Raw genomic sequence first — 24,310 nt, 5'->3', positions numbered from 1 at the left:
GCAACTACTCAGCTGTAAAGTCCCACTTACATGTGAAGTAAGTGAATAGCTACTTGAATGTACATCATCAGTTCAGTGCTTTACAGTCTCATCCCTTTCTGACCTTGAGAAGGTAGGTCTTTCTCTTTGGCCTGTATGTGATAGACCGGGTGACATGTTAACTTGTTAGAACAATCTGATTTGATGGCCACAAAATAACTGCCAGCTGGTAACTTTTTTTAAGCTTTGTACCAGCAAGTGGGACTTTGTACTCACATATTTAAAGCATATAACTTGTGAATTAAACTTGAGAGCACAGTAAATTTGTGTTTATAAGCTTCCTACTTGTTGCTACATTTCCTAATCTTAAGAAGTTCATATTTATTTTTCATGTAATTCAGATCTCAAACTCCCTGTGTTTGCCTACACGTGTATCGGCATTATGCTGGTGTGGTAGAGCAGAAGGTCCAGTGTTCCCTGAATGTTGCAGACTCTTGATGCTAGATGTTGTGCACTGCTTTTTCTCTCCTCTCCCTTTTCATCTGGACAACATTTCTAGATGATGGCAAAGAGGAAACTGTTCTGATGGGAGTCCTGTAGTAGATAAGCTTCAAAAGCTGGCTGGAAGGATTTGGATATTACTGTCTGCTAGCTCTTACAATAAATTCCAGTATGCCGGGTAAGAGTATCTTGCATGCTGCAGCATATCATGTTAATTGCAGGTTCATCAGAGCAGTTTGCTGTGAATAAATGTAATGTAGTTTGTTTGCTCTGTGTCTTCCAAAATGGTGGGGTTTTTATAAATTGCATTTTTGGCTGGTACCTGAAATAGTAGTATCAAAACTGAGGTGCATGGAAGGTGGGGATATGTCATAGTCAGCTTTTTGTAAAGCTCTTCTTGTCAGAGCTATTAGACTTGTTCTAAATTGCTGTTAACCTGCTGTGTTCAGTAAAAACTTTACAGTAGCTGAAAACAAATTGCAGGAAAAGTTTCCTCTTCTGTTTTTTATTTTGAACACTTGGTAGCATTTTGTTTATTCCCTGGAGTCACTTAAGCCTGTTCTACAAATACTTGTGCACATGTAATAAGTTAAACATATGTTTAACTTCAGTTGTATTGCTTATGGAGGAGTGTATGCAGGATGGGGGCCCATCTGACTTTAGTTTTTATGTGATCCCCTTCAGAGGTGAAGAAATGTTAAAACTGTCAAAACATACAGCACCTCATATAGTATATGAAACTGTTTTTAATCTCACAACTGATATTTCAAATTCATGTTGTTCAAAGTAGTTGGTAGATGTCCTGGCAGCTCTTAAGTGTTTTCTGTGTTGTTAGAGTATACTTTGGGGATGAAAAATAGGGGATGGGCATAGGTTTATGATAACTTAGAACAAGTTTGCTTTTTATGTTATGTACCATTTGAGATCAAAAAAAGTGTAATTTGCTTATGGGTTACTTATGTATAGAACTACTCATCCAAAACTTAAAGCTGTTTATTAGTCAAAGAGTAGTAGGCAGTTGTCATAGCAGTGACAATAAGCTTTAATAATTTTCAGTTGTGAACCTTCGAACATGTGCTTTTTAAAATTATATCCTTTTTTATTGCAAGATGCGTGTTCACTGAAGTGAGGCTGAATCTATTAATAAATATAGAATACACCCCCCGGCTGCCCCAACTTTCTGCTGCTGTTTTTAATAGGACTGCTTAGGGTAGTTTGAAGTGATAATTGACATCAGGGGTGGAAGAGGTAACTCAGGAGATTGTCTAGTTAGCCCTTTTGCTCAAAAGCAGTATTTTCCTAAAAAGATTTATTCCTAAAATGTCACTAGGAAGAAGTTGTGTAAAATTAAATTACTCTTCTCTTTCCAGGGCACCTCTTTTTTTCCCTTTGCTATGTTCAACTCATTTTCATGACACTGCTGCATTATCTTCTTGCACTTGAAAAATGGATTCCAGCTAAAAGGAAGCAAAGGTCTTTGGTGCAAGATCTTTTTCCCTTGCTCCGATCTCCCCCCTTTTTTTGTTTCTGCTCTTAATCTGCCACATCCACAATGCTGCCATCTGGTTGTTTGCTTAACTTCTGCGAAAATGCTTCCAGTCTTCCTTGCCTTGCTTGTCAGACAAGGATGGAGTTGCAGTATCCCCGAATCCGCTACTCCAGACACGCACATGTAGTATGCTGTTATCTACCTACATCTATAAGCTTTAAAAAAAAAACCAAAAGAAACCTCCCAAATCCCTCACCTTAACTAATCCTTGTATGAAAACACCTACAATGAGTCTATGCTCACTTCAGAAGTTTCGTGCTTTAAAAACTTGATTCTACCTTATGGACCTCTTCACACTTTCCTGGTCCATCTGTTCATCTAGCACAGCTTCTTCTCTATCCCTTCACACAATCTAGGCTGTTGAAATGCAAGACGCCTTTGCAGATCCTTTAATTGGTAGTAGTCTTTATTTTTATTTCTTTACACCTTTTTGTATTTCTTAAAAAAAAACAAAAACAAAAACAAATGAAAACAAACCAACCAAAAAACCCCCAAACGAAATGCCCCCCAAACCAACTAACCAGCCCCCCAAAACCTCACCCCAAAATCTTGAGTTTCTTCTTTTTTTTGTTGGCGTTATTATTACGAAGGATGTTTTAAATTATGTGCCATTATAATGTTTTTATGCAACCATTCTTCTTCCACTTAACTGTGAAATCTTGTTTGGGTACAGCTTGTGTTTAAAGACAGTTATTTATGGAGCGCTGTAGCTGTACATCGTGATGTACAGTCAGTAATGTGTTGATCCGGTAAGTCTATAGACTAAAGCTACTACTTTATGCAGTATAGCCTATTATAAAACAGAAAACCTTGAAGTGGGGCGTGGCTAGTGCTGATGAAATGCTTTGAGGAACAGGTGGGACTTTGAAGTTTTATTTTAGTTTGAGGGAAGGTTGCTTATGCAATTCTTCCATCTGTCCATCCATCTGTCCATTAGCCTGTTCTCCCACCCTGCCAGTAACTTCTGAACCACTTGCTCAATTCCTAGTCAACTTTGGCAGAGGGACAGTGTTCTCCTGCTCTGCCGCAAACATACAGGTCTTAGGGAAACAGGCAGATGGTTGGAGAAGAGACTGTGCAAGCAACAGGGGGGAACTCTGTTCTGTGTCTCTGTGGTCAGCCTGTAGTAATACCTATCATGGCGTTTGCTGCCTTTTGCCAAGCTAGTGTGCAACGTAAAGATAGTACGGAAAGTGAGAGATGTGAAGCTGATGTGATAGGTGATTGCATTGTGCGTAATAGGGGGATATCACGGGGGCAATAATTTGGGGATATTATTCTGGGAGGGAAGTAAGGGTACTCTCATGGGTGGACGTGGGACCCAGAGTTATTGTGGGAGACCTGTTTGACAGTGCCTGGTGTAGATTATGCAGAAGTGTAACTTATGTTTTTAAAGAATGTCCTATCTTTAAAGGAACTGGGGAAAGAGCTGCTCAGTTTAAAGCTATCATAAAGAGCAAGGAAAAAGCGAATTGTAGGTGGAATAGAAAACATGTCATCTGATGTACGTGGGTAAGAGGTTGTACATGTCCCACAGAGTCAGTGACAGAAATATGAACTTGATGCAGGAAGAGTTGCAGCCAACCACGAGGAACATAGAACTTCATATATAGAAGAGAGGGGAATTTGAGAGAAAAGAGGTGCTGTAGCACAGCAAAATGAATTGAAATCACTGAAATATTTCTCAAAAAACTTGGAGGGCTGAAATGTTTTGTTCAGTTTAGGATTTTAAGAATTCTGCAACTTCAACACAACAAATGGGTTGCTTGACTTTCTTTAAAAGCTGTGCTACTGCTAGAAATAAAACCAGATTTCAGTATGAAGGTGACAGTGTGGGATGTCCATGGCAATAGTAACAAAAGAGTATTTTCAGAAGGTGAACCTTGACTCTGCTTTTCCTAATCAAATAGCTATTCCTGTCATTTGGAGATCATTAAATCTATTTCAGTGAATTCTATACATATTGACGTTTTAGTTGCCTAAAGCTCTGTGAGTGAACAGCCTATTTGAAAAAAGTCATGGTCTTACTTCTGTTAACCTAGCTGTTTTTCAGTTGCTATTGCTGACTCAAATTGTGATGTAACTCACAGAAAAAAATCCATGTGCACTTTTAATTAATGTGCTGAAACTTAAGATTGTTTTAACTATAAGTTTGGATACTGGAAGATGTTTTTTTGGTTTGGGTTGTTTTTCTTTTTTTCTTGTGGGATATATGAAATTTGTTTATACAAGTCACCATAAAATACAGTGACTAAAATTGTGTTGCAAATAATATGTATGGATGAGGGGAGATAGGAAGGTATTTGTATTAAGGCCAAAGTCTGCTTGCCTTTGATCATACAAAGTACTGAACAGCCCTGTGAGGCTAGGAGGCCTATCCTGTATTTTTCCACACCAGTAAAATGGGTGACCTTTTCTTTGACTGTTCCAGTTATATTCACTTAAAATAACATTTGAGCTATTGTTGGCTATTTCACTGAAAATGGAATGGCAGATCAAGCTTGTTAGCTTGCTCTTCTTCAAAGAAATTAACAAAAAGGAAGTATGCTGTCCTTTTAAATAATAAAGCTTCAATGCTAGTGAGAAAAGATTGTTCAGTTATAGAAAATATGAATAAACAGTTTTAATCCAGTAAATTTACTTTCTCACTCTAAAATCAATGTTTGTTTTTTTTTAAATACTAGTTCTTACACTTTTTTAATATCTCAGATTTTTAAAGAATTTGACAATGGTTGTAGCTTTCACTTTGTGACTATCAAACTATTCCCTGTTTTTTTCTTACATTGCTTAGGGCTTAATATAACTTCTTGCTCGCTTCCTGGTTTTGATCATTAGTTTTATTTTTGGTCTCTTTTTACCTCGTGAAGTACAGCAATAGTTAAAACAGAAAGGTCCCCACCAAAATGTGCAAGCTGCCAAGCCTCATGCACCTTTACCATCCAACAGATGTACATACACCCAGATTTGGGGGTATGTGACTTGTAGTATAAAATGTACAAGGGTGATGGTGTAGGGTATGTAATGCATGAAAATAAGAGTGTGTTTTTGTACTGTCAAACCTTGAGGGTGGGGTCTGTATGATGGGACCCCCATCCTAATTTGTGCTGATGGAAGCTGCTGTACAGGTAAATGACCACTTCCAGTTTCTTCCGCCTGTTGTGAATGTAACTAATAATTAAAAAGGAAAATATGGTATCTTTCCTATCCTCAGAGCTGGTTTTGCATACAGTGCTGAGAACTAAATAGTGGAAGCTGGGTTGCGGTGGTGGAATGGAAGCAGGGATGAAAAAGAGACTGTTTTGTTGAGCATATTTGCAGATTTTTCATCTGCTGTGGAGCCCTGATATCGGGAGACCTGTGCACTGGGTCTCATGGAAGAGTGTGTGCCTTATGCTGGGCTGGCCGTGTGGTGAGAAGGTCTGGTGCAAGGCTGTGGTGAGAGCTTGCCCCTGTGGATGGGGCTCCCACTAGCCTTGAGCCTTCCTGCTCGAGGTTAAACACTGCCTGGGCAAGCTGTGCTGCCCAAGTATGGTATTATTTAGTGGCTACTAGTCCTTGTGCTGCGTTGCTAGTGTTTGAGAGGATATGTTGTGCTAAAGGTTTAAACTGGGGAGCTGCGGATTCAATTTAATGTTCAAAGTGTGGGATTTGGCAGCTCTGTATGTAGCATGTATATTTGTGCAATGTTAATTTATGGGCTTTTTTCATCTTTTCATGGTTCATTCATATCTCTCGGGATGAAAATCCACTCCACCTGTGAAGCTGAAATAATTGGATTTTTTTTCAGATGAGTGATAGATGAAGATTAAAATGGACCTCTAGAATCAATTACATTTGTGAGATGGATGGTAAATTTTCCCTAACTTCCTTTTCCTTGTCTGATAAACTTTACCATGTTATTGAGGAACCGCGGGACAGATTAAAAGAAATTGTAGGCTTTCATGTTCATTACATATGGCATACTGTGGTGGTGAAGTTCCTCTGCCAAAAACCAGAAATAAATTTGAACGTGATGTGAATTGCTTAACGTCTGCCAATGCCTGGTAGTTATATAGAACAGATTTTCGTCATGATACCACAGCAGCAGTGGCGTTATAATATGCTTTAACTTGGAGTTTAAATCTAGAAGCAAAATACCAAAAGCCGAGATTGTTTTTAACATGCAATAATACTTGCATGAAAATACTTTTGTCTAGTTGCATTTGGCAAGCAAAAGCACAAGTATATTACTGTAGTGTAGTATGTGCTCATGTTTAGGTTCTGTAGGGGTAGGGGTAGAACAGCAAATGATGCTGGGCACCTAAGTGTTTGTAGACTAGAGAATTTCCTGTGATACTTGCCTTAAGAGTGACTCTAAGAGCACAAAAATTACAAAATATACTGTTAATGCTCTACAGTTTTATTATAAATCAAATTGTTAAATTATTTGTTAAAAAATCAGATTTTAAATTGCAAAAGCCTTATTTCATACTGTACTTAATGTAGCTTGGCTAAAAAGTAGCTCTTAGGGATGTTTTGCTGCTGTTTCTAGTATTACTGCGTGCCACTGATTGTCATATGGACCACTTCTGTAGTCATTTATGGTCCTTTACGTGGGACTGCCAATGGTGATGTATTGGTTTTGGGAAAATACCGTATTTTTTTTTTTTTTTTAATATAAGGAATACACCTTTTGTGCCTTTGATGTGAAATATTTAAGAAACAGAGAAAATGATACCATGCTAACAGCTTATTTTCTCCTGATTGGTTTTTTAGAAAACTAAAAGCACTTGTACAAAGGCCACAGATTATATTGAAATTTTTGTCCTTTAAATGTGCCTCCAAAATACATGAACTGAAGAGAAATTATCCAAAAGGTATGTGGAATACTGGAATATGAAGGGACGTGTATTTAAATCATTTTCAAGAAAGTCGTCTTCTGGAATATGTGTATACTACATTTTTTTTTTTCTACTAACTTCCTCAGTTTAATAAGTCTTTTTCTCTGATTTAATGAAGACAAGTAGATGTTCTCTTTTGACCACTGTTCCTTAACAATACAGGGTAAACTAATGTATGTTGTGCTTTTCAGTTTTATAGTTGTTATAACTCATTAAGATGCTTTCTAATAATTCCACCTGAGGAAAATAATACTGCCATTTAATTAATAGCAAAAACAAATCATTGGAGGAGGAGAAACATAGCTCGAACTAATCTAAAAAAGGATGAAAGCAAGTGTTGAGCAATTGCACTGCAGTACCTAAGAGAAATGTAATTCTCTTGAAGGAGAAACATAAAAAATAAGTTTCCAAATTGATTTTGAGTTAAGATGTCAGTAGTGGGGTGACAGAATACTGTGCATGTGCTAGTGTTAGCTATATATGGTACAGCTGTGATTGGAGTGCTAAAAAAAGTGGAATGTAAGTCAGGGTAGCAACTGGACTAAACTCCAGGTGAGTAAGAGTTCTAGTCTGCAGCCATTGACTAATGCTTATTTTGGTTCATTACTGTGCTTCTGAAATATTGTGAACATGTCATACCTGAATTAAAAGCTAAACACTATTGAACATACACCCTTATGACCCTTCCCTTTCAGAACAGAAAGATTAGGTGGAAATAGGAATTGGTCCTTGGGTAGCATGAAACAGATTAGTTAAATTGTCAGATAATTAAGAACTATTTACCTGCATTTGTTACATGTTAAAAGCTGTATTGCTTCTGTCAGCACTGTTGGGAGTCAGTTTTTGCAAACAAGTAGTCTGAGCTTTTTGTTTAAAATTCTACCAAAATTATGGGACATGAAGTAAGCATAGTGTATGTGTTTTGAAATTGCTCTCATGTCTTCAAGGAGTTTAGGTAGTAAAGCATTGTGTGCCATGGTATAAATGACATAACCAATTGTTCAAAGATATTAAGTGGGGTAAATAAAATACATTACATTTGGAAAGAGTGGGAAAATAGACATGGTTTTAAAAATCTGTGCTGTATAAGGAGTTGTGCTGAGCATGACCTGAAGCAATACTTTGAGTTCCATGAATGGGCCTATGTAATTGCCTTGTTTTGCATGTCTTATTTTAAGAGGTCTGCGAAACAAGTTGGAGAAAGACAAATTGGAGCAAAATTTGCAAAAACAGATATCTATAGCATGCTTATGCCTTTTGGTAGAAACTGTGAATGTTCTGGGCTGTATCTGAATTTGCTATGTGGTTTTCATCTTTGTTGCTTGGCTCTGTTCAGGGTGGTGGCTTTGTTCTTCCACGCACCACTATTCATATGCTGGTGTTTATACAATTTTAAGGTAGAAAAGTGGTCAGTGTTTTCTTTGACACTTATTTGTAATGATTCTTTCAGTTAAAGAGTATAATCATCAAGTAGCCCCTTTGCAAAATAATAAACCTTCTTCCCCCTCCCCCATTATATGGTAATACCATAAGCGATCCCTGTATTGTATTTCTTGCAGTTGAGACACAACTTAATTGAATCAGAACTGGAGGATGTGAACAGCAAAAGTTTTCATCTAGTCTACTTAAGAAACCTGAAGGTAGAGCTTGAGTTTTCCTGGTGGAGATACCGAGAAGGCATTTTAGGTAGATTTTCCAGCTTTGTCAATGGCATGAGGTGGGGTGTTCTGAGCAGACCTCAGAGTGTCACTGCTCCTATATCTGTATATAGGAAGTTGTTGGAACTTAATTTTCTTCTTTTGAATTATAGGGATTGTAGAGTTCTTGGCTCAGCATTTGAGATTACTGAATAGGAACAAAACCAAAAAAGAATCCCTAGGTTGTAGGCTGCTTTTAAGATAGAGTACTGAAGTATGCTGAGCTCATGTATTCAGTGATAATTGTAATTTCTTCCTAGAAGATCCAGTAATATGTCCTTCACTGTTTTGTCCATTTGTATTAAAGAGATGAAAGGTTAAGATTGTGCTTCAGGGTTTTTGCTTGTGATTAGCGTTATGTTTTAAGTTGTTTTGTATTTTTTTGTTCTCTATTGCAATTTCATGGAATCCTGCAGGCTGTCATTTCTTGTTGGGAAATATTGCTCAAATTATGAATGGCTAACTGCTTAGTGATGTGTTTTAATGAAGATTACCATTTTATGCTGTGATTTGCTTTGAACAAATTTGCTTATTTCTAGGACCTTGCCGTGTCTCCCAGTGAACCTCTGGAAGGTATGATCAAGACCAGTGGTAGAAATGGTACTTTTTTGTGTCATGGTCCTATTTTAGGATTGCTGCCATGGAGGACAGGTGTTGAATAGGGTAAGTTTAGGAAGTGAATGGGGATTGTTTTATCTATTAACAATTATTTTAATGTGACAATGAAGGTGTTACTTGCCACATTTTTCTGGTTTTATTTATTATGGCTTTTTATGTGCTTTTCAGTAGCTTAACCATTGACTTCTGGAAATGATTAAGACTGTATGATGAATTACTGTTGAAGGGAATTTGTGGATGGTAGTCCTTTTCTAGAGAATAAGCAGATCTTGTAGGATCTGGCTAAGTTTTTTTGGTAAGACTTTGCACTTCATATTGTAATGTGTATTTATTGAATATTAACGACGGGACTTTGAGTTCTTTTCTAACAACTGTATTTGCAGTGGGTGTTTAATAAGTAAATGTAGCGCATGTTAGGAGTTGCATCTCATAGCTCTTCTGTACCCAAATTCTCACTGCAGAGAGAGATCGAGATTCATTACCTAACTTCTCCTGGCTTGCAAAAGAGAATAACAACCGCAGCACCATAATGAAATAAAGTTGGAGTCCCAAATCCATATAGTGTTCAAAAGTTTATCTGGAGGTTAGGTTACAATACTCTCATTTTCTGAAAAGATAAAGCATTTCATTTGTGACTCTGTGTTGTTTAGTAGCATAGTGGCTTAACATGGTTTGCTCTGAGAGGCAAGGTGTTAGTTTTGGTTTATTGTGAGCACCTCAAAATCTGACCTATCCTTTATATAATTCGTACAAGTGGAGGAAAAAAAGTCAGTTATTTAGTATGAGTTGTTCAACTGCATAATGCATTTTTTGGTCATACGTTTCACAGTTTTGTTCTTCTAATTAGGACACAAAACCCCACTATGATCATGACAATATTTTTCTCTTGAAGACTGAAGGCCTGGTAGTAATTAAGTTATAATTACATAAACTTTACATTTCTAGCTTTGCAGTTCAGTTGTACTCTTGTATATGAGAAAATAAAACAAATGAAGTTAAAGAGTATTTCTTCTTTATGAAATACGCAGGTAGTGTATATTGGGGTTTAAGCAATAATTAACAAATGAGGTGAAAAAATGTGGAAGTACCAAGAGCGGAAGCATTGCTTGCGAGACTGGGAGAGGAGGGGGAAGTGTTTTGCTGTAGTACCGCTATAAACACTTTTTACAAATACTGTAATTCAGGAACAGCAGGCTAATTTGCTGTTTCAACAGTGGGAAATACATCTTTAGTGAGATCTGCTCTTACACTCTGTTTTATAGATGGCTTAGTCTCTGTAGTTCTTGAATTTTCCAGTACGGGTTGTTCTGTTTGGTAGGCTTTTATGGTTCTGAAGTTTTTTGAGACTTCTGCAAATGTTGCAGTAAATTAGGGAGAGGAAGAAAAAAAGTCTTGGTTGGGAAAAAGTCCTGGTGAAATATCAAGCTCAACACTTCTGTGTTTATTTTAGCAACAAAATTTAAGAACTTCATGCTTAGATGCCAGTTATGTGCTGTTTCAAGTTGAAATAGAAAAAAAAAATTAATCTGCACTGCACATATATTCACTTTCACTAGAGCAAAAAATACATGTGTAAACTCGATTCGATCCATTTGTTTCTCTGAAGTTTGAAGTTCTCTGTCACTCTGAAGTGAAGCCTACCTTTTTTTTTTCTCTTAAATAGAATTGCATTGAGTTTTGTAATACCCAGTATCAAATTAGACTAGATGATTACATTCTTGCAAATAGTTCGCTTGTATGATACAGAAATACTATGTGTATAGTTTATAAAGGGAAGATGATCTTCTTAAGAGAAGAAGTCTTTTGTATGCTATGTGGGTTTTTAATCTTTTTGGTTTTGTCTTATGTTGCTTACTTTTCTTCCCCAAGTGTGATTTTGAAGCTCTTCAATTGTAACATTAAGAAAGTGTCTTTTGAAAATTATGGTGAACTATGTTTTATCAATTGAATTAGAAAAAAATAAATACTGAAACTAGTTAGCTAATTGTCTTTCATTTCTGCTGCTTTTTTGACAGTTACCTTTGGGTATTTACAATACACAGTCAAATTTTTAAGAATAAAAAACTCTAGCCTTGCTATTTTTGTTTAAAGCTGTGGCTACGATAGCTTATCTATAATGGCAACAGTAATAAAATGAAATACTGAACTAGAACTGTTCCCCAAAGTCTTATTTGCTGTCAGATATCCCAGAAAACACAGAATGATGCAAGGTGTTATAATAGTAAATCATATTTTGTGCATAGGAAGTCTGTCCCAAATGAACTGGAAAAGCTGATGCTTGTTTTCTTGTTTCAGATGAGACATTAATGCACTGATCAGGTACTTTGAAAGAAAGAAACATGCAAGATTTCATTCACCTCTAGAAGACTGATACGTATACGTAAAATTGACACTACTTAATAGGCTCTGCTAGTGGGTATTAGGCGTAGCAAGTTCTGCTTTGTTAGCGATCTTCTACATATGGAAGTTCTGCTGTTATTCTGCTGCGCTTCGCTGTGGCTAAGATCTTAATACATGGTGGTATTAATGAGATTATTGTCAGCAGCCTTTAAAACTTTAACTCTGATTTTTATCATGGTACATTTCATAACTGGAACTCATACACATATGAACTCTTACTTTCTATTACTTGTCTGAGAATAAAAAGTCACTGTTACTACCTGTAGGGTTTGCTTTACAGCGTAAGGTCACGTGACAGCATCTTCAATATTAGCCCTTTATCAATGTTTTTCTACAGCTGGGTCTGTATAATTCTTGTTCACTCTGCATATTTATGGGAGATACAACATGTAGTAAAGAAAATGTATATTGTTTAGAATCAACTCTTTTTACAAGGCAGAGATAGTTTATTTGGTGGTGAGTATAGGACTCTGTTGTTAATGTCACGTGTTTGTGTGCTAGTCGATGGGAATACATTGAAGGAGATCAGAAAATATTGAGAGTGGTAACTCCATATCATTGTATGATTTTGTATCAGTTAAACAAAGAGTTGCTTTTAAACCAGAAAGACTAAGTGTCTCTTCCTTTTCAGGAAGACTTTCATATATTTTGCTTACGATTTCTAAATATAAAACACTGTTTCTAAAAATAGAAATTAAAGCAATTTCATTACAACTCTTAATGAGTGTTGAGACGGATGAATCAAGTAATCTAAACTTCTGGAAGTACTGAAAACACACCCCATTCAATTTCCATTCTAATTCCATTTAAACTGATAAAATAAATGGAGAGGCAAAGAACAAATAGGACTGCTGCTGTGTGCTAACTTGATGTTAGTGGTTAGGGTTTCTTACTTAAATGGGATATTACACTTAATAGCTATTAGTTCAGTATAACAGCAGTGTATTTCAAAGGACAAAGGTCAAAAGGTAGTTACTTTTGTTTGGATGTTACAAATCTGCAAAAACCAAAGGGGCAAAAGAATTCTTTGAAAGCATAAGCAGATAAGGGATGTTCGGTTTCTGTTAGTAAACTTAAATGAGAATTTCACAGTGTTGAAATCTGTTGAATTTTGGAACAATTAAGAGGAAGAAAGGCAATTATTTTTGACTTGAAACACAATTCTACAAAAGTGTGCAATAAGTGTGCTGTTTTCTCTTCTCTCCCTGCCCTGTTCAGCTCTCTTTTTGGAGTCAAAGTTCTAATTCATCGGTATAGCTGAATTGCTACACTTAACGGCACTGACTGTTAGAATGATAAAATGAGAATAATCGCTCCTGACTCGATGCAGTCATAAGAACACAGATAAACTGTGACTACAGCTATAACTTAATAACTTTTGAAATTTCTAGCTTCCTGTGTTCTTTCAAACAGATACCACTTAGCACTGTTTTCAATATTCAGTGAAAGCAATCTGAAGACATGGTAGAAGTGGAGTGCTCTAATTGTTTTGCGCTTCATGAGAGCTATTGTAGGTGAAAAATGCTATAGCCCTTTGTTAGCTTCTCTATGATCCTAACCTTTTTTGTTGACATTTGGGTGTAACCAGTTTAGGTTCTTCTAACACGCTACATGCTTTGTGGCCTTTTAATAATAAATGTGACAGTTTTAGAAAAAAAATATTTTGAACATATGGCTGAATTATTACTCAGTCTTTTTGGATTAATTGTTGTGACTCTTGGTTAGCTAAGGCAGTTTGTTTTTTGGCTTGTTCTGTTCCTGAGAGCTATATTCTTTTTATCACAAGGTAAGGCTAATAGGTTTTAAGTCCTGGAGTAACTACTGTAATCAACTGCCTCAGTCTGCTACAAACCAGTTTATAAAACTACATCCAGTAGTTTGTATGTAAGGATGATAACATCAAGTTTGAGCTAAACTAGTCTTTACTTGCTAATCCGTATTTGGTAAATTATCCTTGTATTAAATTACTCTTCTTGTTACAACTGTCTTATTGTCATATGGCATGAAATGATGTCCATTTTAGCTTTTGGGCTGTGTTGTTAAATAGGTATTGTTTTGTCAAAGTGCACAAAACAGGGCTGTACTGAAATCTAGATCTGAGGAAGAGATGGTCTGATTTGAACACAGTGAGGACAACAGAATGTTTGGGTGTGTGTGTGGCGCAGAGTCTTCGGGAGAATATTCAGAGTTGTCTTTACATGCTTGTAGCATTCTTATGCTGTACTCTGTATTCCCTTCTGGCTGTTGTCAGAAACCAGATGCTGGATTTGGTAGGCCTGTGGTCAAACAAGTGTAACTATTTTAATGTTCTTGAAAGATTGGATCTTAGTAAAGATCCATTTTTTAGGCAGATGACAATACTTCATATACACTCATACTGTGTTATCAGTTCCACAAATCTTTGAAATGCCTATGGTCTGCAGATCTTACTAGTGTTAATGATCTACTTTTTGGTTTAAAAAAATAAACTCTAGGAGCATCTAAAGATATCTAGTCTCCACCCCTTCTTTTAAAGGCACAGATCCTATGCTTATGAAAAATGCATAACACTTTTTTGGAAGATGTTGCCTGTATTCTCTGTATTCTTTCTTGATTGGAGGTGATGGGGAAGGATTTTTAAAAGAAAAATTTGGTAACCTATATGTGTTGATTGGATCTTGGGTCCCTAGTCTGATTCTGTATTCAGCAGGTACTTTTTTAGTGTTACAGATAGGATTTTTGCTTTCTTCATTTAAATCTGAATTGGTAGCTGTGAGGAAACCTTTTGCCTTATGTAAAACACAGGGTGACTCAAGGAAAGTGGAAGAGCCAGTATTAGAAGAAAAGAGAGGAGGAAAAAGTAACGGTATCCTTCCCTGCCCATTAACTGGAAAGCAGGCAATAAATAGGCATTTTGGTTTATTTTTTCATTAAGATATTTGGAAGTACCAATCTTAACTTTTGCTTAAGCTGTGAGTCTTATGCCTGGCTGTTCACTGTGTGACTTCCTGGTTTTATGACAGTCTTGGTTTAAATGGGAAGATCTGGGTGTTTGTGCCCATCTCTTCCAAATATTTGAATGACTGAGTTTGATAGCAAGGCATTTTCCATTTTCTAATGGTGAAAATTAGTGTATCTGCCTTCAAAAAATTCCTAAAGCAATTCTAGACAAGGAATTCACTAACTGAAGTTGTTTAGCTCTTCAGTGAGTGTTTTTGCCCACTGTGTAACTGCATAAACTGCATTTATAACATGGGATAAAGCAATGTGTTTTGGACAGATTAATAAATTGTGCGCAGATGATCATGTGAGGAGGTTTTTATTGGTGCCTCTACCTGCTCTTGCATGATCTTGTATTGTATCAGGACCAGAATGCACTAAAATAATATCTCTAACACTGTCCTGTCTGTCAGCTTTTAGAGGATGTCATCAGTAGATCACATTTTATTGTGAACACGGTGGAGGAATTTGAGGCTACTGAAAACTTCAGGAACTCTGAGAGAGAGATAGGTAAGGTTTTTTTAATCCATTATGATGGATTAAATCACAGTAATGAAAGAGCCTCAAGCAGGTCAGAGGTGATGGTTTCAATGCCAATTATATTCAAACTATGTACCTGGGAAAAGGACCACAAATACTGTCTCTCTCTCCTGGCTTATATTGTTTTATTCGATGTAGTATTAAATGTTATAATATGCACATGATGTCTATGAATGGACATGCTTAGTTGGGCTTTTTTCAAGCCTAGTGCCCCTCTGTGGGAAGAGATGTTGAACAGTTCTTTGATACTTGGCTGTGATTTGGTAGCCTTTGAATTGTGCCTTGGCAGTCTAATTGTGAAAGGCAAATAGTGCAGTCATCAGTTTCAAAACAGAGTTAAGAAACTTCAAATCTGTTTTCTTAGAGCTGTGTCTTTTACTGAGTGCCAGGCTGGCTGTTCCCGTATGCTGAAATGAGAGAGGGATATTGGAGAGAAGGGACCTTGTAAGCGAAGAGTTTTCTCTAGGTTAGAAGCCAGTCATCCTTCCTTGGTTATAGGAGGCTATCCTTTCTAATTTGAACAACTATTTCTTAGTCAGCACTGGTATGCTCCATAGAATTCCTAAGTACGCTTAGAGTTAAGCAAGCAATGGAAAGGCAAAAACCTGTTCTTGTGAAAATGAAAATACATAGTCTGGTCCCTTTCAGTAACTTCTCACTGAAACCTCTTATTCTCTTCGCTATTCTAAGTAGCAAACCTTTCCCCATCATTCTGCATCTCCACAGCAAATTAAAAATACTAAAATCCGAAGGAGAACCTGAGACAGTGATGCATTTTTACATGTTCGGTTCACAGTTGATCAATGTCCTGCTTGTAGGTCTGAGGGTTTATAGTGTTATATCACAGTATTCTTTGAGTTATACTCCACGGTGCTCTGGCATGGCTTTTTAGACTTGACAGTCGTCTTTTTGTAATATGAAGTAGAGAATTTTAGCAGCTAATAAGTCATTTGCTATACAAATAAAATCACAAGGGGGGGATAATCCATTGATAAGGTAAACACTGGTAACCTAGAATGTCCTGAAGAGTCGTTTCAGGCTGTGTGCATCATCTTAAAGGGAAGCTAAAGTTCATCTTATATCTCTGTTTTATTTTATGGTCCCAAAGGAAGATGGCACAGCTCCTATTGCTTCTTCCAGTATAGGAAGTTAGCCCAGTGAAATCATTCTATTCCTGGGAGCCTCTGATAGGGATTGTAAGTGAATAATCTATTGACTTAGTTTTATTAGCATTTTGGTGATTGATCATGGAAACTATTTCAAAACAAAAGTTGCACTTGCTGATGCATCCCTGGAATTCACAGGCATTCGTGAATTTCTGTTTGCCGAAGTAACTGTTTCTGTTGTGGTATGCACAGCAGTATCAACTGTCCTCTACTACACAACATAACAAATTGGTTTATTTAATGTAGAAGATATGTGGAATAAAGAAACAAAGCTATCTTTTTGTTGTTGTTGTTATAGTAAGCTATAAAGACATCATCTGAAAATTCAGGAGACACTTCACTTTGCATTGAAAGACAGAACAGGCAATTCAACTTTGGCAGAATAGGCATCCGAGCCAAGATTAGTAATACTAAATTTAAGAATTGTCTTGATTTAGGCACATCTGAATGGACTGTAGATAACAATGTTTAGAAAACTGCTAGCTGCCTTGAATTGTGGGCAGGAGCAAAGGAATATCTCAGGGCTAAGGAGGATTATGGCAAATTAAAATGCAGGCATTAACCACGGACCAGGATGCTATAAGAAAAAGAAAGGGATAACATGAAGCTTTGAACTCCTCCTGTTGAATTTGGGAAATGCCTTCCTGTTGTCATGTAATACCCTTAGACACATCATGCACTATAGTTTGAGATAACTCCAAAACTTTCAAAGAATCACAGAATAGTTGAGGCTGGAAGGCACCTCTGGAAATCCAAACGCCCTTCTTAAGCCGTGTCAGCTCGAGCAGGTTGCCCAAGGACCATGTCCAGTCGTGTTTTGAGTATCTCCAACATGGAGACTCTGCAGGCTCTCAGAGCAGCCTACTCCAGTGTTCAGCCCTCCTCACTGTTGCAGTGTTTTCTTACGCTCATACAGAACTTGCTTTGTGTCAGTTTGTGCCCATTGCTGCTTGTCCTTTCAAGGGCACCTCCGAGAAGAATCTGGATTCAAAACTTTGACTGTTTTGATTCTTAGAGCAATTTTGTTTAATAATAAATAAATCTCATTATTGTGTTTATGGGTCTTCACTAAGAAGAGGTATTTTTAAATTAATCTTGAACTTTCACTTTTGATCATATTTATGAAAATAGCATATGATTACTTCACAAAATCCCATAACTCTCTCCAAATGACCTTGAAAAGTTAACTGCATCTATACATTACAGAACTGGTTGCTATACTCATTTGGTTTTCAAATTTAAAGGAAAAAAAGTTTCTGTTCTCCACCTTGTGAGATGAACCCTGCTAATTTTGCTTGTATTCTGAAAGTGCTTTGAATGACTGGGGAGAATGTTGAGCATTTTTTTCCTCCCTCAGCCATCAGTGAGGTTCACAGATGTTGCTTATGCAGTTACAAACAATGTTGTTCAGCATCTTGTAATCTGATCAGAAGACACTACCATATCCCTTTCAGTCTCAGGAATACATGTTCAACCTGCAGCTGGTTAATTATCTCTTAAGCAGTTCCTCTCTAATTCATTGCTAAACTCTGCTTATTTTATATTTCAGTGGATTAAGCTTCTGAATTAACAAAATTATGAGAAACATCGCAGTCTTACTGATATGATCATGATGATGAAAGCGGATGGTTTAGTCCATGGCAGCATGCTCTTCATGCTGATTTTTCATCTCAGAGGTGCTAAAGATTCTAGTCATGAACAAGCAATGTTATTTTTTGTGAGATTGCTATGGTGATCAGGTAGGTTGTGGAGCACAGCGAAGAAATACCTTTTCTCAATTTATGAGCTTAGGAGAAACTGAGAATTTGGGAACCCCTGTTCATCTGAAGCTGTTGGGATTTTTCATGTCTTGCCAGTGCCATTCTGCTGCTGTTACAACTGCAAGGGGGGGGGGGGGGGGGGGGGGAAGCACAGTAGCCCTAGCCTTACGGTGCCAGTGTGAAACTGGCTAACTAATGCTTGCTAGCATTTGAGCTTACAGAGTGTCCTTAGTTTGCAGGTGCTGGTGGTGCATGTCTGAGTAACTAGGTAACCTCGGTTTCGGCTGGGATGGAGTTAATTTTCTTAGTAGGTGGTACAGTGTGTTTTGGATTTAGTGTGAGAATACTGTTGATAACTGTTGATAACACACTGATTTTTAGTTGTTGCTAAGTAGTGCTTATCCTAAATTAAGGTTTTTTCAGTTTCCCATGCTCTGCCAGCAAGCAGGTGCACAAACAAGAAGCTGGGAGGGACTGTGGCCAGGACAGCTGACCCAAGCTAGCCAAAGGGATATTCCATACCATAGAACATCATGCTCAGTATATAAACTGGAGGGAGTTGGCTGGGAGGGGCGGATTGCTGCTCGGACATTGGTCAGTGGATGGTGAGCAGTTGCATTGTGCATCACTTGTCGTCTTGGGTTTTATTTCTCTCTCTTTTTCTTACATTCCTTTTCATAATAATAATAATAATATTTTATTATTATTACTGTATTTTATTTTAGTTATGAAATTGTTCTTATCTTAACCTGTGAGTTTTACTTTTTTTTCCTGATTCTCCTCCCCATCCTACTGGGTGGCGGGGAGTGAGCAAGCTGCTGCATGGTGCTTAATTGCTGGCTGGAGTTAAACCATGACACCTCAGTAGCCTTCTGCAAGTGTCTTGTCTTTTATCACAGGACTTTCCAGCCATTGCTGGAACTGTGAGGTTTCTAAGTAAGTCTTTTTTACCAGCTGACCTTCTCAGCTTTTTCTACTGTACCTCCTAAATACACGCAAACCCGGTAGCATGGATGTAACATGAGAAAAATTCTTCACACACAGTTGAACACCTTCTAATGATCTCCTCCTACTGCTACAGCAGTTGGTCCCGGAACTTTTATGCTGTTATTGCAATTTGCTTGTTATTACTGAGGCTGACTTGCAAGGCATTATGTTTGTCTCTACAAACCACAGTGTATTTGCAGTGAGCACTGTTATTGTGGGATAGTATAGATTAAAACAATACTCTGATTATCAGTTGTTGCTGTTGGTACAGGAAGAAGTAACTCTAGTATTCTGATTGCAAGATTGCATTATTAATATGTTTAGATGTCCATTTATTCTTGCAATGTTCTGCTGTGTAATCGCTAAAGTAGGGGTTAAAGATGTATGGAATGGGATCATGTGGAAGGGAATTTAGTACAGCAAAAGTGCTTAATGTATATAGAAACAATGAATTGGACTTAAGTGAGGCTGTGCGAGAATTGCTGCGGAGAATAATGTTACATGTATTGTAAAGTCCATTGTTACTGCTCTGCATAGGCAAGCTCAGCCCTTGTGCTAGAGACATAAGCCTTTTAATGGTTTGTTTTACAATGAACGATATCCGAGTTAGTGAGATCTTAGTGTCTTCTCTCAGAAGTTCATAGTTTGGCCTGTAAAATGAGTATGTACAGTACTGAAATCAGTGAGGTGATTGACTATTCTTATGTACTGGGTTTTGAAGGTGAATGTCATGGCAGAGCGGGACAATTTGTAGTTATTTTGAAGAAGATAGGTGATTTTTCGGATCCCTCAATTTTTTATTTTTTTTTCCCCAGGGTAAAGCAGTGTAGAGAAAAACATGGGTGCTGAAGGATCTTCTATAAAATCTAGTAACTGGATGGAATGCAGGCTTAGTGCCCTTCTCCTTGTGTGCTCTGATGCAGACTGATTTGTCTACCAAATTGTAGTGGCCCAAGGAGATGGGAACTAAGAGAGATACCACTGCAGTACAGTTTGAGATACAAATGAAACTCAGGATTTTGCTGAAATATGGGTTTGTGGAAAAAAGTATTGCCAGTAATTAACTGGTATATGTGATCAAATATCTTTTGCCTTTCTCCAAAGCTTCCATTTCTAGTTTCAGTTTAACTAAGCTGCAAAACAAGTTCCATGATCTATATTTAAACAATACTTAACTGCTGAGGACGCTGGTCCCAAATACCATTCTTTAATTGGTCGTGTAACATTTCCCTCTTCACAGGAACACAAAGGCAGTCCCAAAACTGAATCTGATAACTTTAAGTTTTATAATTACAAGTAGAAGTTATAAATTTTATTAGGAAAACGTGTTGTCACAATTGAGCATTTCTTTTTAACTTGTTCATTTACTGTAGTGATACTCTTATGTGGTCCCTACTGACCACATGGATACAGTGAGTGATGCTAAGCCTCAAGAGAAATAAGTATTGTGAATGAACATTGAATCACATTTTCTTGGCAGATACATAAATCCAATTATCAATATTAATCTGCAGTGTTAATCCAGCAAGCAGAATTTATTAATGCTTTTTGTGGTAGTGAAATGACAGCACCACCCAGAAATGAGTTTTAAAGGCTCTGGTGAGAGTATGCTGAGTCTCTACTTAGCACAAAACAATATTAAACACTTAATACATTTCCTCTCAAGCTGTAGAGTTTTATTTTTCTTCTTGTGACAGAAAAAAAAACATTCATGGAAAACATTTTAGAAAGCCCAAGTAAGAAAAAGCTGTGATAAAAATGGATATAAAAGGCTAGGCTTTGAGGGGTTTTATCCCAGTTACCATTCTAGAAAATCCCAGTTTTACTAATGAAACTTCTGCTCCCTTCAGGTAATTCTGAAAATGTCCTACTGAGTAAGCAACTGGCAGTCTTCAACTTAAATTACATTCACATCTGTTCTAAGTCTGTATCAGTTTGCTGATCTAAGTTTTGTGGTAAAGAAATTACACCCATGCAATATCTAATGAATTGCCGTACTTCAGAAGGGAGTGGTTCCCCCACCCCATATGTAGGATTTGAAACACTTGGGTAATTGCCTTTCATTTTGTAGCCCATTATCTTTCCTGCTTTTTCTGTTGTATTGAGCTTTTGTTTTGTTACAGTTCTCCTTGTATTTCAGCCTTTCCTGTTTCATCAGCAGCAACTCATCTGTTCTTGACTGCAGGTCTCCTTTATTAGATCTAGCAGAAGTCTAGTGTATCCATAATTTTACATGAACTGCTCTTTTGATTTAACCTGTTTTGTTTTATTTCACTAAGTGGAACTTCTGAAGAAGCAGAATTATGCAGGAAAAAATGCTTGGGTAATTGATGTGGGCTTCTTGATATGGTCTTAAACTTAGGGCAGAACAGAAGACAGTTTAAGGAATTAAAAAACCAACAAAAACCCAAACAGAAACCCCAGATCCTGGTTCAATGTTTGTGCAAAGGTGTGGAGTTTTTTAGTTTTTTGTTCTTTCAAGACCACTGGCCGATGATTTGCAATCCTTAGGCTCATTTTAAGAACTTTTTTTATTTTAAAGATCAAAGCATATACATTTAAAGCAGTCTTTTGTTTATCTTGCAGAGTCAGTTTTATTTGTCACTAAGAGCAAGGGAACCACCGCTTCCACACTATATACATCATACTGAATCCATCCCTTTGTCTCACATCTTTGCTCTAAATGGATCAAAGCCTTCATCAGTATCATGGTTGTCAGCTTGAAATTTGTAAATTTGGTAACTGAATACTTAAACAGTACTCATATCCTATGATATATAGAGATTTGGAGATAAAATGAGAGATCTATTAGTTTAGAATAGATGTTGATATATATGGGAGTTTCTAAGCTTTAAAAAAAAAAAAAAAAGATGTTTCTTTACCAAATGCACAAAAAGAAGAAATGAAACATCTAATCTTACTAGATTTTTTTTTTTTTTTTTTTTTGAGTGGGGGGAATCTCTTTTAGTAGACAGGTCTGGAACTACTATCTATAATTAAGGTTCCCAAAGCTTCCCCTTTTAGGCCCAGCTTTTAAATTGCTTATAACTTTTGCCAAATGTGTCTGGGCTGACTTTTTTTTTTTTCTTCTCTCCACCTTCCCTACACTGGATGACTGCCTCAGCCTGATTATTTTATGGATTTGCATGTGGTGTGGTTCTGACTCTTTTATTTAATTCAAGCCAGAACAGTTAATTCTTGAGAAGGAAGCTACTTCAGAAGAAAAAATTAAAAGGTTTCTTTTAAACACCTTCAGTGTTGTTACGATATTTAATAAAGAATGGAAGGGTCACCTTCTCATGGTTAATGCTTTTGGTCAAGCTTTCACAAATAATGGTAAAAACTTGGCCAGGTTTCATACATTAAAAAAAAAAAAAAAAAAAAAAAAAAAATTCCTGTTTTAATGTGTTTATTGCTACTCGGAATTTAGCATTTAGCTGGACCCAAAGATGAAAAGCCTGAGGACAGTAGAAAATTGATCTAACTTAGTATGGAGACAGGGCTTAAGGTATAAGATAACGATGTGGGGAGGGAAGAGAGAAGGTGGTATTTGAGCACAGGGTGGAGATAGATTATTGAGAATGGGATCGAAGAGAATAAAGTTGGGAGAAAAGAGTAGTAATGGGAGCCTGCTGGAATGCCAGATTTTGGAAGGGAGTCTCTTCAGCCTCTGTTGTGAAGGCCAGTGGCAAGGTATGTCTCAGCCTTTTCTAGTGCTGTTTCTTCACAGAATCACAGGCTGGTTGGGGTTGGAAGGGATTTCTGGAGGTGATCTGGTCCAACCCCTCTGCTCAAGCAAGGCCACCTAGTGTCAGTTGCTCAGGACCATGGCCAGGTGGCTTTCGAGTATCTTTAAAGGTGGACGCTCTGCAACCTCCCAGGACAGCCTGTGCCAGGGCTCAGTCACCCTGACAGTGAAGAAGTGGTTCCTGATGTTCACATGGCACCCACTGTTTTTCAATTTGTGCCCGTTGCCTCTGGTCCTGCTGCTGGGTACCACTGAAAAGCGTCTTGTGAAAGCTCATTTTTCAGTGGGAGCAATGATTGCTTGAATGACAATGATATGTCTGGGTCAGAGGTTCTGACTAGCTTTTGAACTATCTACAAGCATCATGCAAAATGGCTTCATCTGCTCTTCAAGTTGGTGCACACCATCTGGAGAACCTGCATAGAGGTATGCATGTTTGCACATAGGCAAATTGCTAAAAATATTAGAGCAGCAAAACACAGTATTTAAGAAATTAGAAGATTAAGGTGCCTGTGGCTTCTTAATCTGTGACCTACTGTATTTGCTTTTCAATTATCATATGATTGCATACCTGCAGTGAACAGGAGTTAAAAAAATGAAGTATTGAATACCTGATTATTAAATGAGCATTGCACATTGTGCAGAGTGAACAAAATGGTAAAGAAAACAGTATTTACAGTGTTTGAACACTGATCGGAAAGCAAAGTTGTTTGCTTCCGCATAGGCTCTGAGTGTCTTGATCGCTGTATGGTATGAGCACTTGGTAAAATTCTCTAATTGTGTTATACTTGGAAGGGTGGGTGCTCCCGTTTGACCAGACTTGAGTGGGCAGAAAGTTTAAAATATTTTTTAGTATTTAGTATCTTATTTTAGATATCTTAGTTCTTAGCATTTCGTTTAGTACTTCAGTACTTTGTTTTTACTTTTTGAAATCTGTTGCAGCCATGAGTTTTGTACATGTTTGAAAAAACCTGCTTAAGCTATCAAGATGGGAACCCAGGGAAGAATGACAGAAGAGTTTTTCCATGCTGTACAGATTTTTTTGGTAGCGTTTGTTTTATGGAGTTTCTATGCAGTCCATTTGGAAATAATGAAATTTATTGACTTATTTGTCATGTGCTAGAGCTTCTTGAACTTAATTCCAGAAACTTCCTGGCCATGTAGCTGGCTTATTTGTGCGGACTTCCTTTGTTTATTAGAGGGTATAGTTATTTAGTGGGAGGGTGAAGATAATTTAATTTTTCTTAGATGATTTTCAGGAGATATGGCTGTTCCTTGACAGCTTGTCTGTATTGGGGTAATTTTTTTTTTTTTTAACTGAATGTGAGGGGATCCCAATACAGGTTTTTCAAATGTTTAAATAACTCACCATGAATGAAAAGATAAACTTCCACTTTTTTTGAATGCTGTAAGGTTTTTAAGAAAACAAAATGTATCTATTTTCACAGGATGATTCATAATGCTTCAGTGTATTTATATCATCCTATGAGTCTTAAATATTGAACT

The 24,310-nt window shown here is 37.1% G+C and overlaps 1 protein-coding gene across 7 annotated transcripts in view; it reads left to right on the top strand.

Annotated features, from left to right (window-relative positions):
• The window catches only part of CDKL5 (cyclin dependent kinase like 5), a 141,903-nt gene that overhangs the window by 5,751 nt on the left and 111,842 nt on the right, over nucleotides 1-24,310 (top strand). For 4 of the 7 annotated variants that reach the window (XR_003924197.1, XM_030019705.2, XM_030019700.2 and 1 more), the window contains exon 1: nucleotides 23,096-23,230. The exons of 1 other annotated variant lie outside the window; for it this stretch is intronic. The gene's annotated coding sequence lies outside the window, so the exon portion shown is untranslated. Of the gene's footprint in view, nucleotides 1-14,995; nucleotides 15,114-23,095; nucleotides 23,231-24,310 lie in introns of those variants that run through there. 2 more of the 7 variants (XM_030019702.2, XM_030019703.2) reach the window with 2 other exon arrangements.

This window comes from Aquila chrysaetos, chromosome 7 (genome assembly GCF_900496995.4).
Source record: "Aquila chrysaetos chrysaetos chromosome 7, bAquChr1.4, whole genome shotgun sequence".
In the NCBI taxonomy this organism is placed as follows: Eukaryota; Metazoa; Chordata; class Aves; order Accipitriformes; family Accipitridae; genus Aquila; species Aquila chrysaetos.
Note: the sequence above shows the minus strand (reverse complement) of the source record. Positions and strands in the feature narration are given on the sequence as shown.